Below are 15761 nucleotides of genomic sequence, written 5' to 3'. Positions count from 1 at the left end.
CTGACACTTAACTGACTGAGCCATCCAGGCACCCCATTTGTTTTGTGTTTTAGATTTCACATATAAGTGAAATCCGGGGGGGGGGGGGGCGGGAAACGCCTGGGTGACTCAGTTGATTAAGCAACCGACTCTCAATTTCAGCTCAAGTCATGAACTTACAGCTGATGAGTTGGAGACCCACATCAGACCCTGCCCTGAAAACCCAGAGCCTGCTTAGGATTCTCTCTCCCTCTACCCTTCCTTGCCCTCTTTCTCTCTCTCCAAATAAATAAACTTTAAAAAAAAAAAAGAAAAGAAAAGAAAAGAGAAAAGAGAAAAGAGAAAAGAAAAGAAAAGAAAAGAAAAGAAAAGAAAAGAAAAGAAAAGAAATCCTATGGTATTTTTTTTCTCTGTTTGACATATTACACTTAGGATAATACCCTCTAGGTCAATCCATGTTGTCACAAAGAGGAAGATCTCATTCTTTTTTATGGCTAAGTAATATCCATGTGAATGGCTAAAGATATACGTATATATCCATTCAGCAGTCAATGGATATTTGGTCTGCCTCCATATCCTGGCTACTGTAAATAATGCTGCAATGAGCATAGGGCTCCATATATCTTTTTGAATCAGTGTTTTTGTTTTCTTTGGGTAAATACCCAGAAGCGAGATTGCTGGATCATACGGTAATTCTGTTTTTAATTTTTTAAATAACGTCCATGCTGTTTTCCACACTGGCTGTACCAATTTACCTCCCCACCAGCGTCGCGTGAGGGTTGTTTTTCTCCACATCCTCGCCAATACTTGTTATTTCTTTTTGATCCTGGCCTTTCTGACAGGTATAAGGTGGCATCTCATTGTGGTTTTGAGTTTCATTCATTTCCCTGATGGTGACTGATGTTGAGCATCATTTCATGTGCCTGTTGACCATGTGTATGTCTTCTTTAGAAAAACGTCTATTCAGGTCTTTTTAAATCAGATCATTGGTGGGGGTTTGGGGTTGAGTTGTGTAAATCTTCCATAGATTTTGGATATTAACCCCTTATTGGATATATCATTTGCAAATACCTTGTCCCATTCGGTACATTGCCTTTTCACTTTGTTAATGATTTCCTTCACTGCACATTGAGTTTTAATTTTTAAAGTTTGTCTTAGTCTCCTTCTCTCCTCTGGTTAGGTTGTAATACAAAGAGAACAACGAGGTACCTGGCTGGCTCAATCGGAACAGCATGGCATTCTTGATCTCAAGGTTGTGAGTTTGAGCCCCATGTTGGGTGTAGAGATTACACTAAAAAAAAAGTCACAAAGAGAATAACACAAGCACGTGAATCAAGCATCAGGTAAAAGGGACCCACCACCATCTTAGAAAGATCCAGTCACCAGGATGACCCAACAAATCCCCATTCCTTCCAGGTCCACCTGACTGCATACCACAAAAGGATCAGACAGGCTATTCCATGTATCTTATAAACTGGAGTGAAAGTTATTACCAAAGCACTAGTCCAACGACCCAGATATTTTCGGGAAAGATAGGGTGGAAATATAAGCTGGAGAGTAACACAGTGAGAAGGACGAGAGAAAGGAAAAGAAAAGTGCATAAAGGAAACAGCTACATTTATTGAGCACTTACTACATTTTTCTCTTTTAATCCCTACAACAATCCAGTGAGTTAAGGATTTTTATTTCCGGGTGAGAGACTGAGGCCCACAGAGCTACTAAGGTGTGGATCTTGGGATGTGAGAACCCAGATCTATCATATTTCAAAGCTGGTACTCTTGACATTCTATAAGCTCATACCCAGCTTAGGTGCACGTTCAGCCTTTCCTATTTCTTAAAAATAACCAGATTAATCTTGCACACTATCACAATCCGACGTGTCAACTATTCAAAGAAAGAAAGCAGCTAACAAAAGTAAGGTTTTGATTAAGTTGGCTTAATAACTTGTTACTTTGATTCTTTTCCCTGTGGAGTGAATACTCAATAATGCATCTTCCAGAATCACGCCCGCTCTCTTTCTGACCTTCCTTACACTGGGTCTCATAGCTTCCTTATTTATGTAATATATTTTCAAGTCTGCTTCAGGAAAGCATCAGGCTAAGTGCTCAGTGATGCCACTTTGTACCCAGACCATTCTTCTTTCCAAAAGACACTCCCTTCTGCAAAATGTCCATGTTCTCACTCCACACAACAGCTTGGAAGTCCGGGAAGACATTAATCAACTCCAGCTCCCCCGCCAAGAGTACAACCTTGGGCAAGTTCCTTGGTTTCCTTGCTTTTTAAAACAGGTGTAATTCATGAGATCTCATAAAGATGAAATGAAGCGGTATGTACAAAGTCTCAGGTATATAATGTGCCCTCTGTGAATGACCGCTATAAATGGTGTTGGTCATGGTGAGGCCTGATGACTCATTCTACAAAGATGGCACCTTTTCTGGGGTCAGAATGTTCATACTATCTTCCTTCCCCAGATGGTCCTGAAGAAACCTCGCTAAATTCTGGCTTTTTCTGTATCTTTTTATCAGCCCCTATGCTGGTGGTCCATAATGTCCTTTTTCAAGATGAAGACTCATTTTTAACACACACACAACACTCACTGGTATCTCATAGGATGATAGCTGTTGACTGATTGAGAAAATGGCTGTCGCCAGACCCCTTTCCCATACATCAGGAACCCTGCTCTCAGTTTATCAAGTCCCTTCTGTTCAGAAATTCTCTCTCCAAGCACAATATAAGAAAATAGGTCTTTACTCACCAAATAGCAATCACATTCCTGCTTCTAGGCCTGCCTTCTGTTAAGAATTACAAGGTCACCTGGATTGGACTCTTGGCTATTCTGAAACTCCCCTGTTCAACTTTACAGAAAATGCCTTGATTTACTCTCACAGATGGTTCGTCGTGTCCATTGTTCATGAATTTTTAACAGTTTAATACTCTGAAAACAACTTTATTTCCCTTTATTTTAAGTTCCTGGCAGAGCATGTGGGAAAGAAAAGATCTCACTTGACCTTTTGTACTTACAATACAGACATCCAATAAATATCTACTAATTTGGTTCATGATGTTGAGATTTAAAGGAGATATTTGCATTCTCCATACACGCCCAACACTTTCCCAACTCTGAGTTTTCCCTCCCTAGAGGTATTTGTCTTCATGTTCAAATTCAGTCAGGGCTTCTAGATGCCAGTAATGCTCCCACACCAGCTCCTCTATGAAACTCCTGGAAGCCTGCCTCCAAGCTTGGCCAGGACTTTCTGTCCCTAACCACACCACATTGGTGCCAGCTTATCACCAAAACCCTGGCACAACACCCCACAATCTTCATGATTATCCATGCCTCTACCCACGCTCTCACTCCTAATTCCCTCCACTCTACTTGAATCATTTTCTTGTACTCAAAAGTTTGGCCCCTGGGTCTAGGTATTATTTTTCTTTTATTTCCAACACCCTAAGCTATATTAGATACTAAACCATGGAGTCCGGGAGGATGGTGACTGGCCAGCCTCACTTCCTGTCCTTGCAACCTCCAACTGTTTCTCTACCTGTGCACTTGCCTTCCTGCATACAATATCGGCATCTTGCTTAGAACAAACTCGGGGTATTCCAGCATCCCACATCCACATAGATTCGCATGTAAACCAAACACAAGGTAAATGGAAAAAAGAAGGGCTTATATTTCCTATTACATCTGCTATCTGATCATATTTCAATTCTAGACACGTTTTCCATTGTTATTTTCCGGGCTCAGTTAGGTTACTGGAATTACAAGGCAAAGATTATGGATATGAAGCCCATTACCCATGAGTTCATATGAGATTAGGGTGCTAAACAGTGGGCCCCCAGGACTTCTCTTACCCACAAGACTGAAATGATTAAGACAGAGTACCATTAGCTATAGCTATAGCTATATAGATATAGATATAGATATAGATATGGAAATAGATATAGACCCCAGCTAATTTATTTTCTTTCTTGTGGCCTAATACATCATACAATTTGGGAACCACTTTAGTGGTTACTCAATCAACAAAGACCATCACACCCCGGTATTACTTTTTACCTAATTGCCTCCCTCTTTTTCGGAGGCCTGCCCTCCACAGCCATGGAGTGTGCTTTGACTAGAAGGAAGGGGTCAAGGTGCGAAGTGACTACAGTGTTAATGTAGGTGTCACATAAATGCATTAGCTCGGTGGACCAAATAAGGGACAATATTTTGATGAGAAAATGGCATTTAGAAGTGCTGGTGCATTTAAAACATTTTCCCGGGGTGGTTACATTAGCAGACCTAAACAATCAAGGGCCAGGAGGCGTTGCTGCAGGGACTGTGGGCTTAAAAAGTTACCCTTGTTCTGACACCTATTAATAACCACCTTTGGAGAATTATAAAACACAGTGAGAAGAGAATTGTTCGTCTCTGTGCCTGCAAATATTCCATAACTCTGGCTCATACCGACCGAAAAAAAAAATCTATACAGTAAAATATATGTTTATTCTCTGTGAATAAGAGGCTTTGGGCATTCAGAAATCTATTGTATGTGATTCTAGGTGCCAGCGGCACTTGGGACCTTTTCCTGACATTTCCTACTTACGGAGCAGATCAGTTGCAAAGGCACAATGTGCCTCGGCAAAGAATTCAGAATGCATGTGCGTGTTCCAGCTTCGAAGGCATTTTCACTCCCTAGGCTAAAGAAAACCTCAACACATGGGGAAAAGAGAACTTTTCTCATCTTAAACCTTTTGATTCAACTGCCTCCTGCAGCAAGTTCTGGAAAGGCCGTCATTCGCATCGACCGCTTACATTTTTCACTGGAGGGAGATGATTTGGAGGGAAGGGAGGAACCTCAGGGTCTGTTGATGTTGAAGGTTGTACAATCAAATGCCAAGGCCAGCTTGTTTGACAGAGTTAAATTCACACGATCATGCTTCATGATGAGAAGAAGCTTTGCCCAACCTTCCGTTTCTACTGGAATTACTCATTTGGGCACCTTGAAATCCTCCGCCACTGATGTTGAACATAAACGTTACTGGAGAAATATCTGTCCCTGAGGCACAGAATTCCAAACATGGAAGACCACCAGGAGGAGTGAAAGATCCTGTGCCTTTTTCTTTAGTCAGCTTCTTTTAGCAAAAAAAAAAAATTAGCGAAGTTGCTTTTAGCCAAATCGGAGTGCCTCCATCTGAAGAGTCTGCCTTCCAGGTACACAGCTTCTTTGACAGAGATCAGAGTCACTGGGCAGCTGCTGTAAAGTTTACCCCAAAAGAGAGATTCCCTCTGGCCAGACCAGTAGGGGCTGGGATAAGCTAGTTGGGGTGTTCAGTCTTTCACAAGACTTAAGAGGGATTACAGGGAAGACAAAACCTCAGTGTAAGTTCAGATCTGAGGCCAATGTCGGCCCTCAGACACGGGCTCAGCAGGCAAAGCAAAGCCAGTTGGAGAGGGTTGCCCACGTCGGAGAGAACATCAGCAGTCGGAAGACATGAATCCTGTATGAGATGTACGTCTGCAGAACCAAGGCAATAGTGGTGTTACGTTGGCTTTCAGAACTTGACGGAGTTCTTTCCTTATCACAGACAAGCAAACTGAAGTACAGAATCATAAACTCATGAAGATTCAGGATCGGAAAGGGTCTTGGATGGTTGTGTTCTCTGGACGTTCAGATGCCCATGACCATGTCATCAGCAACTTCAACAGGTACCATATTTAGCATCAGGGTCTCTATAGAGCATCAACTGAACAGCCGCTGCGCTTGGCCCTCCTCAAGTATCATTCCACTGATCTTCCCATCGACCCTCTGACTTGGGTATTACTGGCCCATCTTACACAGGGAGAAACTGAGAAATTAAATGGCTGGCCAAATCCAGAGGGGCTGGGATTTGAATGTGAAGTGCTCTGTTACTTCCCTAATCGGTCACCCCATATCCACTCGAAGACCGTTAACAATAGGCAGCTCGGTACTGTGCATAGCAGACATTTTTATTTTAAGACCCTTCCCTTTGTGCCTCCACAAAATCAGCTGAATTTTTACCCTTTCGTTGAAATTCTGCCTACTAGGGCCCTGTAAGACAGGTTTAATCTGTATTTGACGTGGAAACCCTGAAACCAGCAAGAGACAGTAATTATGCCTGTCTATTTAAGTCTTCTTTAATTCAAGCTAAATTCCCTCCCCAACTCCTTTACACTTTCATCATTGTAACCAATGAGATGACATCCGAGCCTCGAAACCCAAGCTTTTCTAGAGCAGGCTCCTTTTCTTACTCATTCCTCATCCTCAAGACTCAGCACTGTGTCTGGCACACATTGAGTTCTCTATAAATGCTAAAGGGTATACTTAGAAAGGGTATAAATGCTTAAATGTTTGTCTTGAAAGCTGTAGCCACATGGAGGTTAGAGTGGAAGAGAGCCAACGCATAAGAGACTCTTAAAAACTGAGAACAAACTGAGGGTTGATGGGGGGTGGGAGGGAGCGGAGGGTGGGTGATGGGTATTGAGGAGGGCACCTTTTGGGATGAGCACTGGGTGGTGTATGGAGACCAATTTGACAATAAACTTCATATATTGAAAAAAAAAAAAAAAAAAAGAAAGCTGTAGCAACTTTTCACCATCCTTCATAGAACGTGGAGCCAAAATGAAATAGAATCTCCATGGGTGATCCGGCCTTTAAGCCGGGGAAAACTAGCACAGCCCTTCTAAGGATGCTACATTACTCTTAATACAACACGGAATGGTGTTAGGATGTGACTCCCTGATTACCCTGCCTATTCATGCCAAAATTAGGGGAAATGAAGCTCCAGGTCTTTTTGTATGTCATCCTAGAGCAGTAGCTTTAAGGTCTAGGTGCAGGAGTTTATCCCCCGGAAAGCTGATGCTAAGCCCATGGTCCAGCCTGCTAGTCTATCTATGGGGCTCCTGCAGTCTGTCATGAAAAACAGCCATTTCCCCTTCTGCCTTGTTTTATTCTCGAATGAGTGAAGCCAGACACCAATGATCTCACCTCTACCATGCAAGGAAAATCTGTCATGGCTTGGTTTTAAGCTCCTCTTTTCCCACAAAGTGAAATTCTCTTGACTCCGCATTAGCAGACGTTCCTAATCCCAGCCTCTAGAACCAATCCTGATCCTGGAAAAGAGACTTTGAAGGAGCTTCGTACTCAGAATCTGAGCCTCAGCTCAACCTATTTCATCCAGCTCTGATCCCCTGGACTGCCGATTAACTCCTTGGTGTTCTGGTCCTTGGGTTGGTAATCAGACTAGCGCATTAGCTGCACGAGGACCATGTTAGTTCAATTAAGCTAGGCTATGTGCAGGAACAAACAAATCCCTAAAGCTCAGTCAGTAACAAACCCAACTTTGTCTCACACTTATGCAGCATTGGAGAGTTCGCTTCTAGACAGATTCCATTTCACAGTGCTACGATTTCAGCGTGTGGCCCTCACAGTCACCACAGCAAGAGAGGGAGCACAGGGAGCCCACACCTGCCCTTCAGTGCTTCCTCCCGGATATCACACAAGTCATTTCACATGGCACCAGGGGTCAAAACATGGAGAAACACCTCCCCACACACGCACCCAACAGCAGGGAAGGCTTCCTATGTGTCTTGGAAGAGTAAAATGACACAGGACTTGATGAGCACGGGGTATTGTCTCTGCTACAATTGCTGTTGCATTCTCCCTTCCTTCTTTTCCTCTGGGACCAGCTTCCTCCCCAAACCAAGCATGGTGATAAGGACGCTACTTTTCTGATGCTTCCCGCCTGCTATATAGCTCTTATCATCACCTCTTCTTGGCTTCCTCACTGACAAGCTCCAAAGATTCCTCATATCAATCAGGACTCCTGCTGCAGATAATAGAAAATTCCACACACAGAGATTTAAGCAAGAGAGGGAATTCACTACCTCATGTAGCAGCAAAGTGCAGATGTAGATTTAATTCTGAACTCACGGTTCGGACAGTATCATCGGGATTTGTCTTCTCTCTAGCTGTTGGGCTGTGTCTAATTCCAACATTGGCTTCATTCTCGGGCTCCACTGAGGGCACCAGACGCACATTATCACACCATCAAGGCATGTTCTGACGCCGACAGAGTAGTGAGATCAGCTCCTACACAACTCAATCAGAAGTGCCAAACACCTGTCTCCTAGATCCTGATTAACCAGCCCAACCAAGCGCACATCCCTGAGCCAATCACTGTCCCTCGTCAGATCTGCTGCCTCGATTGGCCACGTATGGGTCACGTGGTATTTCCTAGAGCCGGAAGTGGGACTGTGCAGGAACCACGTGCACATAAAATAGGGATATGGTGGATCCCCAAATGAAAACTTGGGCTTTTCACAATATAACTCATAGGTACTGAGAGGCCACAGACCATGACTGTCCACTAACCATCACTTAACTTTGTGTCAACCAGCCCCCAATGGCGGACCTTGATGTTGGCTGACCTGAGCTTCAGCCTCCATAGCCTTTGCCAGTTGACCTGCTCCTGGTCCAGCCCCTGCAACATCTGCCTGGCAAGACGCACCCTCACCTCAGTAGTGGATTTAGTTCTAGATCAAATGGCCACCCACGGTAGCCATTCTCACCAGCAGAAACTAGACTGGCCTGATTGGATGGAGAAGAGCCTGAGACCACCTTCAGGACGAGTAGCAGTACTTTATGCAACACCCTACAAGGTAATCGATCCACCAGCCCCAAATGTCACTACCACCTAATTGGCATTTCTCCACCTTATTTTATAAGGCTCTGGGGAGAGTCTGCATCACTTGTCTTTCGGAAATCCATACTCACTTATCTCTACCTGACTTGTAACTGCATCCAAAAAGGAAATGGAGTTATTAATCTGGCAAGGTTCATTCTCAGCAAATCCACCCCGGTTCCCAAGACCACCACTGCCTTTGGTCAAGGGCTCGCAAACCATCTTCTTAATAATCCACTCTAGAATTTCACTCAGGATTGACATTAAGCTCACGGGTCTACAGTTTGCAAAATCCTCTCTCCCCCTTCTCAAGAGCCAGGGCTGTTCACGTCAGCCTCCTGTCTCTCGGCACTTCCTCCTCTTTGTGAGAGGAAGCTAATGGGGGATTTGCCTAATGTCTCTTAATGAGGCAGGTGCAGAGGCAGGATTAGAAGTCAGCAGACCGTGAGGGTCCAGGCTTTTGCTTCTCCTTTTCAGCTGTGACCATTTCCCCACCCTGTGTTTCCGAGATGAGAGCTCCTTACCAGCACTGCCAGGCATAGGATCTCTTTTCAGAAACTGACCACCTTCCCTCTCCCCTTTATGTGCCTCTCCTTGGGCATTGGAGTGGGGGGTTGAATGGGAGGACCGTGGCCTGAGGTCTCTGTGTACAGCACAGTCCTGATCCCCAGTGAGGGACGATCTGTGTCACTGTCATCGCTGTGACTGATTAGTATTCCTCCGGTTCATTTTTGAATGGAATGTTATGGAGTGATTTTGGCTGGAGGTCCTCTGAATCTGAACGTAAAGGAACTGGGGGACTCGGGATCATTTCTGTGCCACGCGGCAGGTTGGACCTGCCTCGTAACCCCCACCGCCCAACCAGCCTACGCTTTCCTGAAAATGTGCACCCTCTGAGCTGGTCTCATTGGGCAGAGCCCACTGCCTTTTCATTCCCATTTGCTTAGGTGAATACATTCACTTTTAAGTATCCGTCCAATTTCCCATCTTGCCCTTGAAAATCTCAACTAATCTAGTATAAAGTAATCAGAGAAAACATGTTACACCACCGTTAGGAGCTCAACTGCACAAAAGCCAAAGTGGCGCTGGGCACGTGTCTGGGCCGAGTAGATTTGCAAATTGGTGTAAATGCACTTGATATTGATAGCTCTGTAATTTCTAGAAGGGTTCAGAATGCGAGTGATGTAATTAGGTTTTATTGGAAGTTTTCCTTTAGACTTCAAAGAAAAGAGGGGAGAAATCAATATATTACCTTGCTATGAGGTAAAAGTAAGTGAATCATCCATCCGTCTTAATTTATTCCGTGAACTGAGGAGAATAATGTTCACCTCTCTGGATGATATTGTACAGCGTGAATAGATACCGTACTAATTTTTAAAGGCTAAATTCAACCTTTCCACAAAGCATAAAGATTATTTTTCGCTCATGACTCACAATATAATTGAGTGCAGAAATGAATCATAAAATTTGTAGGTAACCTTTTATAGCAATCTATATACTTAATATGTCTTTCACTCTGTGTCACTGTGTGGATCTTATGGAATGAAGACCTTGTAAGAAATTAGAACAGCAGCAACAAAGGAAAATAACAGACCAAATGATAAAAGCTCTGCCCTTCTCCATGTGGGGGAGGGGCGAGAACACATTTCGCTGGGCGAAGAGGGCACAAAAATTTGAAGGGCCCAGTTTGATGTGAGCCACCTCTCAGTGCTATAAACTGAGGCAGACCATTAACAGCTCCAAGACTTGGCTTCATTATAATAATGCACACTTAGTGTATCAGTCAGCTATTGCAGTGACAGTGTCCTGTAACAAACATTTCTTAAATCTGACTTTGGATGTTGGCTAAGGTTCAGCTGATTCTGGCTGGACTTAGCTGAACTCAGCTGGACTGCGGACTTTGGGTGAGATGGAGGTTTGCTCTCCATGTTTTCAATCTGGGATGTGGGGTACACTCTTCCCATTGGAAGAGGTCAGAAAACTAAGTGAGATGAAGGAAAACCCATGAAGCCTCTTACAGCCTTCGTTCCTAACACTGACACTCTACATGCCCATAACCAAAGCAAGTTTCTCAGCCAAGCCCAACATCAATGGGATAGGAAAGTATTTCCACCCATAGTGAATACGACAAAGGTGTGGGAAAAGGAAAATATGGGCAAATGGTGTATTCTATCCCCCTTCACATGCTTAACATAAGGATGTTATGGGTTAAGTTATATAAAGCAGCAATCACATGTTAGGCATACGGAATGTACTAGCCATTGTTTGACCATCTAATTATGTAATTAAGAGATCCGAAGATTATCAACACATTTTCCCAACCTTGATTCTGAGGAGCCCTTATGAGCTGGCATTTTAAGCACTTGCTACTCAGCCACAAAGTGGCTTGCCAAAGAAATGTTTTGCCCATTTGACGTCATACATACCAATACTCTGGATGTGGCCAAGATACAAACCAAGGAATGTGTCTGGAATTGGCATTGCTTGGTTACACTTTCCTACACTTATTGGGCAGATACAGACAGGCAGCTGCCCTCTTCTGGGTCGTCTGGTGAAACCGTTACAAGCGGTGTTACTCCATAAAGGAATCAATGAAAATTGTCATGATTTTTGGTCCCAGCAGAGCTGCTACTACGTAAGATTTCACAAAATTCAGAATTTCCTTTTTTTTTTTTGAGTTGGTGTTTTCCAGATTTTTTTTTTAATCTCAAGGCAGTTTTCTGCATGGGGAAAAAAAGGGATCACTTGAGAAAACACATTTTATAGTTAAAAACAAATTCTCATACAATATGCTGGGCAGGCAAAAGCAGTCCTGAGATCCTGTCCAATTCTTGCTTATCTCTCCTAGAAGTACAAGTCAATCTTTCTGCACCACCTTCTCCTCAAATTTAAAGAGACAAGATTGGCTTCGAAAACCTTTACGATCTTCTCAAGATCAAACATTGTGTAATCCCAACTTAATTCTTGCTCAAATCGGAAGGTGCCTCAACAGATATTTGGCCCAGGTGCAGAGGTGATGTTGGTTGTCAGGGATGCCACAGGCAAAATCTTGGTGAAGTATTCAATCCAAAGGGTTTTGCTAAAGCTAAAGCTCTATGTCGCCATTGGATTATTTCCCCCTCTTTTCCACCACCAACATTCAACTTTCAACACACGCCCCAAATCTCTTCGCGACTCTCCATTCCCAGTGCGATCACCTTGGTCCAAGCTTCCCTCTCTCATTTGCACATGTCCTCATCACCGGCCCCCTGCCTCCACGTTTGCCCCAATCCATTCTGTTCTCCATCCAGCATTCCGAACACTGTTTGTAAAATCAAAATTAGATCACTCCTTCTTTTGGAACCCAATGCCTTCCTCTTACTCCTAGGATAAAATTCCAATTCCTTCCATGGACTTCAAGGCCCTACAGCCCTGCCTATCCCCCAGTTTCTTCTTAGTCCTCCCTCCTCTAGCCACATGTGTATACTTTTGGTCCTTGATCACGTGAACTCACCTCCTAGCTCTCTTATTCCATCATTCTCTCGCGCTGGACGTGTCCCTAGATTGAGCTGACATTGTCAGCTCCCATGTCAAGTCTTCAGAGAACTTTCTCGACCACCTCATCTAAAGGCTCCCCCTGCACACCTGGGTCTCTATCATATTACATTTTTTAGACTCTTTATTGTCATGTGAAATCGCCTTGTTTATTTGCCTGTTTTTTACCCTAGTACACAAGCTCTGTCAGGTCCCTGCTGGTCCCTTAGATGCTAAAAATACTGCCTGGAACATAACCAGGGCTCCACAAATAGCTGTCAAATCAGTGATGAAAATAATGAGGTGAGCTGGCATATGGTACACCTCACCAGCTCAGAGACAGGGAGAATTAGTCTCCCGGTGGCCCTTCGAAGGATTGGGACTGTGTTCTCCCTGGAATCATAAAGCAAAACTTGAAACACCAGGTGTCTCTTTCTCCTGAGATGAGTGAAGACTCCAGAAGTTACTGAGAGAGAGAGGTGGGGTTCAAGGAGACCTCCCTGAGGTCAACACACAAACCGTTCAATGTCAGGATGGCTTTCTTGCTTCAAAGGAGGGAAAGTCCCAGGGACCAAGAAGATCTAGGCAGTGAGCATCAAGAGAAATCATGAGTTAGCCCTAAACATGATTCCAGCTTAGCCCTTAACTTCTGACCTCTGTCTCTCTCTCTTAGTCGTGGGTCCCTTGTCCATGACATGGAAATAATAACAACAGTGATTGTCACCCAAAGGGCTTATTGAAAGAACTAATCCAGTGTGTGTGAAAAGGCTCTGGTACATAGTATGCGCTCAGAAAATCCTCATTTCCTTACTGTTGTGTAGGTGATTGCATCCATTAAGATGTTAAGACAGCAAGTAAACCCCTGAATAAAAGGGGTTGAAACAACAGCCACTCGTTTTTCTCATCTGACACGAGACTGGAAGAGGTGGTCCCAGAGCCCAGTCACCACGACGGGGCTCGCACAAGATTGTCTCCACCTTCTCCATCCACATAGGTACAAAACCACCACCATGGCTTTGATCAGCTGACCTCTCAGAGCAAGTGCTGAACGATGAAGGCAGGTGAACATACTTCTTTTAGATCTTCTCTCGGGCTCTCTGGATCAGTCTCTCTCTCTCTTTTCTGGCAGTACCTTGGATATGTCTTTTTCTACGTCCGCTTTCCACCTCCCCACCTCCTCCACCCTCTGTGTGCCTTGGAGGTTGACCTTCCTGAACCTAGATAGCCTCCCTTGGTCTCTGCCCTTCAGTTGCATTCGGCTTCCTCCTCTTCTCCAGTTGGCTGCATACCTTGGCTGAAAGCCACGGTTCCGATTGGATGGCCCTCTCCAACAGAGACAACTAGTCTCTCTGGGTTCTGATAGCCTTTCTCCATGTGCCCTTTCGATCCTAGGGTGGTAATGTCCCTCTCTGATTCTAGCTCCACCACGGATCTCCTTAACCATCCCTTGCAAGTTTCCCTTAACCTGGCTCCGAACTTTGCAGTCACTTGATTAAATCCTCCTTAATGACCCTGTCTGAGTGAGCCATCTGTTTCCTGCTGGGACCCTGACTGGTACAGGAAGAAAAATGTTTCTCAGAAGCTGTCCAACACTCCCATCCCACTTCCTGCCTGTCCCAATCCGAAAGGGAGAAAGAAAGAAAGAAAGAGGGGTAGGGGAAGGAGGGGAGGAAGAGAGGAAGGAAGGAAGGAAGGAAGGAAGGAAGGAAAGAAGGAAGGAAGGAAAGAAGGAAGGAAGGAAGGAAGGGAGGGAGGGAGGGAAGAAGGAAGGAAGGAAGGAAGGAAGGAAGGAAGGAAAGAAGGAAAGAAGGAAGGAGCAAAGGAGGGAGGGCGGGAGGCAGGGGGGAGGGGAGGAGGAAAGGAAGATTTCCTTCAGATCTCTCTCTAGGATAGAATCATGCAATGGAGCCTGGGAAACAAGTATCTGACATTTCCAAATAACCACCATTGGGTAGTTAGTGGTGGGCAACCAATAACGTCTTCCTTAGAGGTACCCCAACGCTTTACCAAGAGAAGGAACGATGTTGATGGGCAGAGCAGGAGAGAAAAGTCAGATGGGTGGCCCACTCCTGGTTTTCTGAAAACCCACAGGAATTCTCATGGCTCATGGTTTGCCAGCAGTTGCCATGGTTACGGGGGTGGTGGGCAACAAGAATCCATTCCAGAGTGGGGCAAGGAGGACGGAGGGATGCCAGCCACCTGCCAGCAGACTCATGGAAACTCTCTCACGATGGCGAGAGGGGTCTTTGGCCCGGACAACGACAGACTTTTAGATCCTCCTAAGCCGGCCTTGCTTTTCACACTGAAACCCAAAAGAGAAGTGCGTACTGTTGTGGTCGTGTTGTGGTCGTGGCTGTTTTGCCCCAGGTCCTTCCCCTTGGGCCCTGACACAGACAAAAGCACAAAATTCTTTGTTCATTGAGGAAATTGCAATTACATACATAACACACAATTAATTCTTTTTTTTTTATTTTTTAACGTTTATTTATTTTAGAGAGAGAGAGTGAGCAGAGGAGGAGCAGAGAGAGAGGGAGACGCAGAATGCCAAGCAGACTCCAGGCTCTGAGCTGTCCGCACAGAGCCCGACACGGGGCTCGAACCCACAAACCGTGAGATCATGACCTGAGCCCAAGTCAGACACTTAGCTGACTGAGCCACCCAGGTGCCCCAAATTCTCAATCAGCATGAGCTAACAAGATGGCTGACATCAATGGGGACCCCGTAGGGATATTTGGATGGTCATCTATTGGACTGGGTGTATGGTCCTAAATGCCTTTTTGCTTTCTGTCACACACAGCGTCACATGTCCTTTCCGACTGGCCAGGATGCAAAGTCACCCTGTTTTCTGCCTTAGTAAGTAGTTTGGTTCTTGTTTTGTGTGTGTGCATGTGCTTGTGTGTGTGTGTGTGTGTGTGTGTGTGTGTTGTTTGTTTATTAGTAAAGAATCCAGGCTCTTAGCCATAGGGAAATAAAGGGAAGAGATCTTAATAAAAAAAAAAAAAAAAAAAAGAATGTATTCAGGCATTTAACTCATGTTATTTATCCATCCCCTTGGATGTTGCATAGAAACTTGTTTGCCCTGGTTTCTTCTTTGTTCATAAGCTTTTTATGACACCCACCGAGCTTGTTCAACACGCACACTTTATTATATGTATTTGTCTTATTTATTGAGTGTATCCTACTAGAAAGCAAGAGCAGGGATTTTTGAGTGTTGTGTCCCCTGCCGTATCTCCAATACCTAGAATGATAGCTGGCACATAGCAGGTGTTCAATAAATACTCATTGGCCGTAGGATTGTATTAGTACTGGCACGTGAACGAATGACGGAAGGTAACCTCTGACCTTGCCTGCTGTCTGGAGTTCAGACAATAGCTGGCTCATGACGTCACTCTACACTCTGCCCGACAACATGCTCAGACTGTCCAGTGAATGAGTAAGAGGCCTGGGGCTTTGGGGATGCCACCTGAAAATTCACACCCGCATGGGGCCCCTTGAGGCCCTGGGTGAGGAGATCTAGCCAGTAGCTTCTCTATTTTGGCCACTCTTAGTTGAGTGATGGCTGAGCAGGTGAACGTATAGCC

At 44.6% G+C, this 15761-nt stretch overlaps 1 long non-coding RNA gene across 1 annotated transcript; it reads left to right on the top strand.

Moving 5' to 3' along the window:
- Positions 1–14369: 14369 nt before the first annotated feature.
- LOC125167174 (uncharacterized) lies at positions 14370–15033 on the top strand. Its single transcript, XR_007152678.1, has 2 exons — positions 14370–14500; positions 14978–15033. It is a non-coding gene; the product is annotated as an uncharacterized LOC125167174 (long non-coding RNA).
- Positions 15034–15761: the final 728 nt, after the last annotated feature.

This window comes from Prionailurus viverrinus, chromosome B3 (assembly GCF_022837055.1).
Source record: "Prionailurus viverrinus isolate Anna chromosome B3, UM_Priviv_1.0, whole genome shotgun sequence".
NCBI lineage: Eukaryota > Metazoa > Chordata > Mammalia > Carnivora > Felidae > Prionailurus > Prionailurus viverrinus.
Note: the sequence above shows the minus strand (reverse complement) of the source record. Positions and strands in the feature narration are given on the sequence as shown.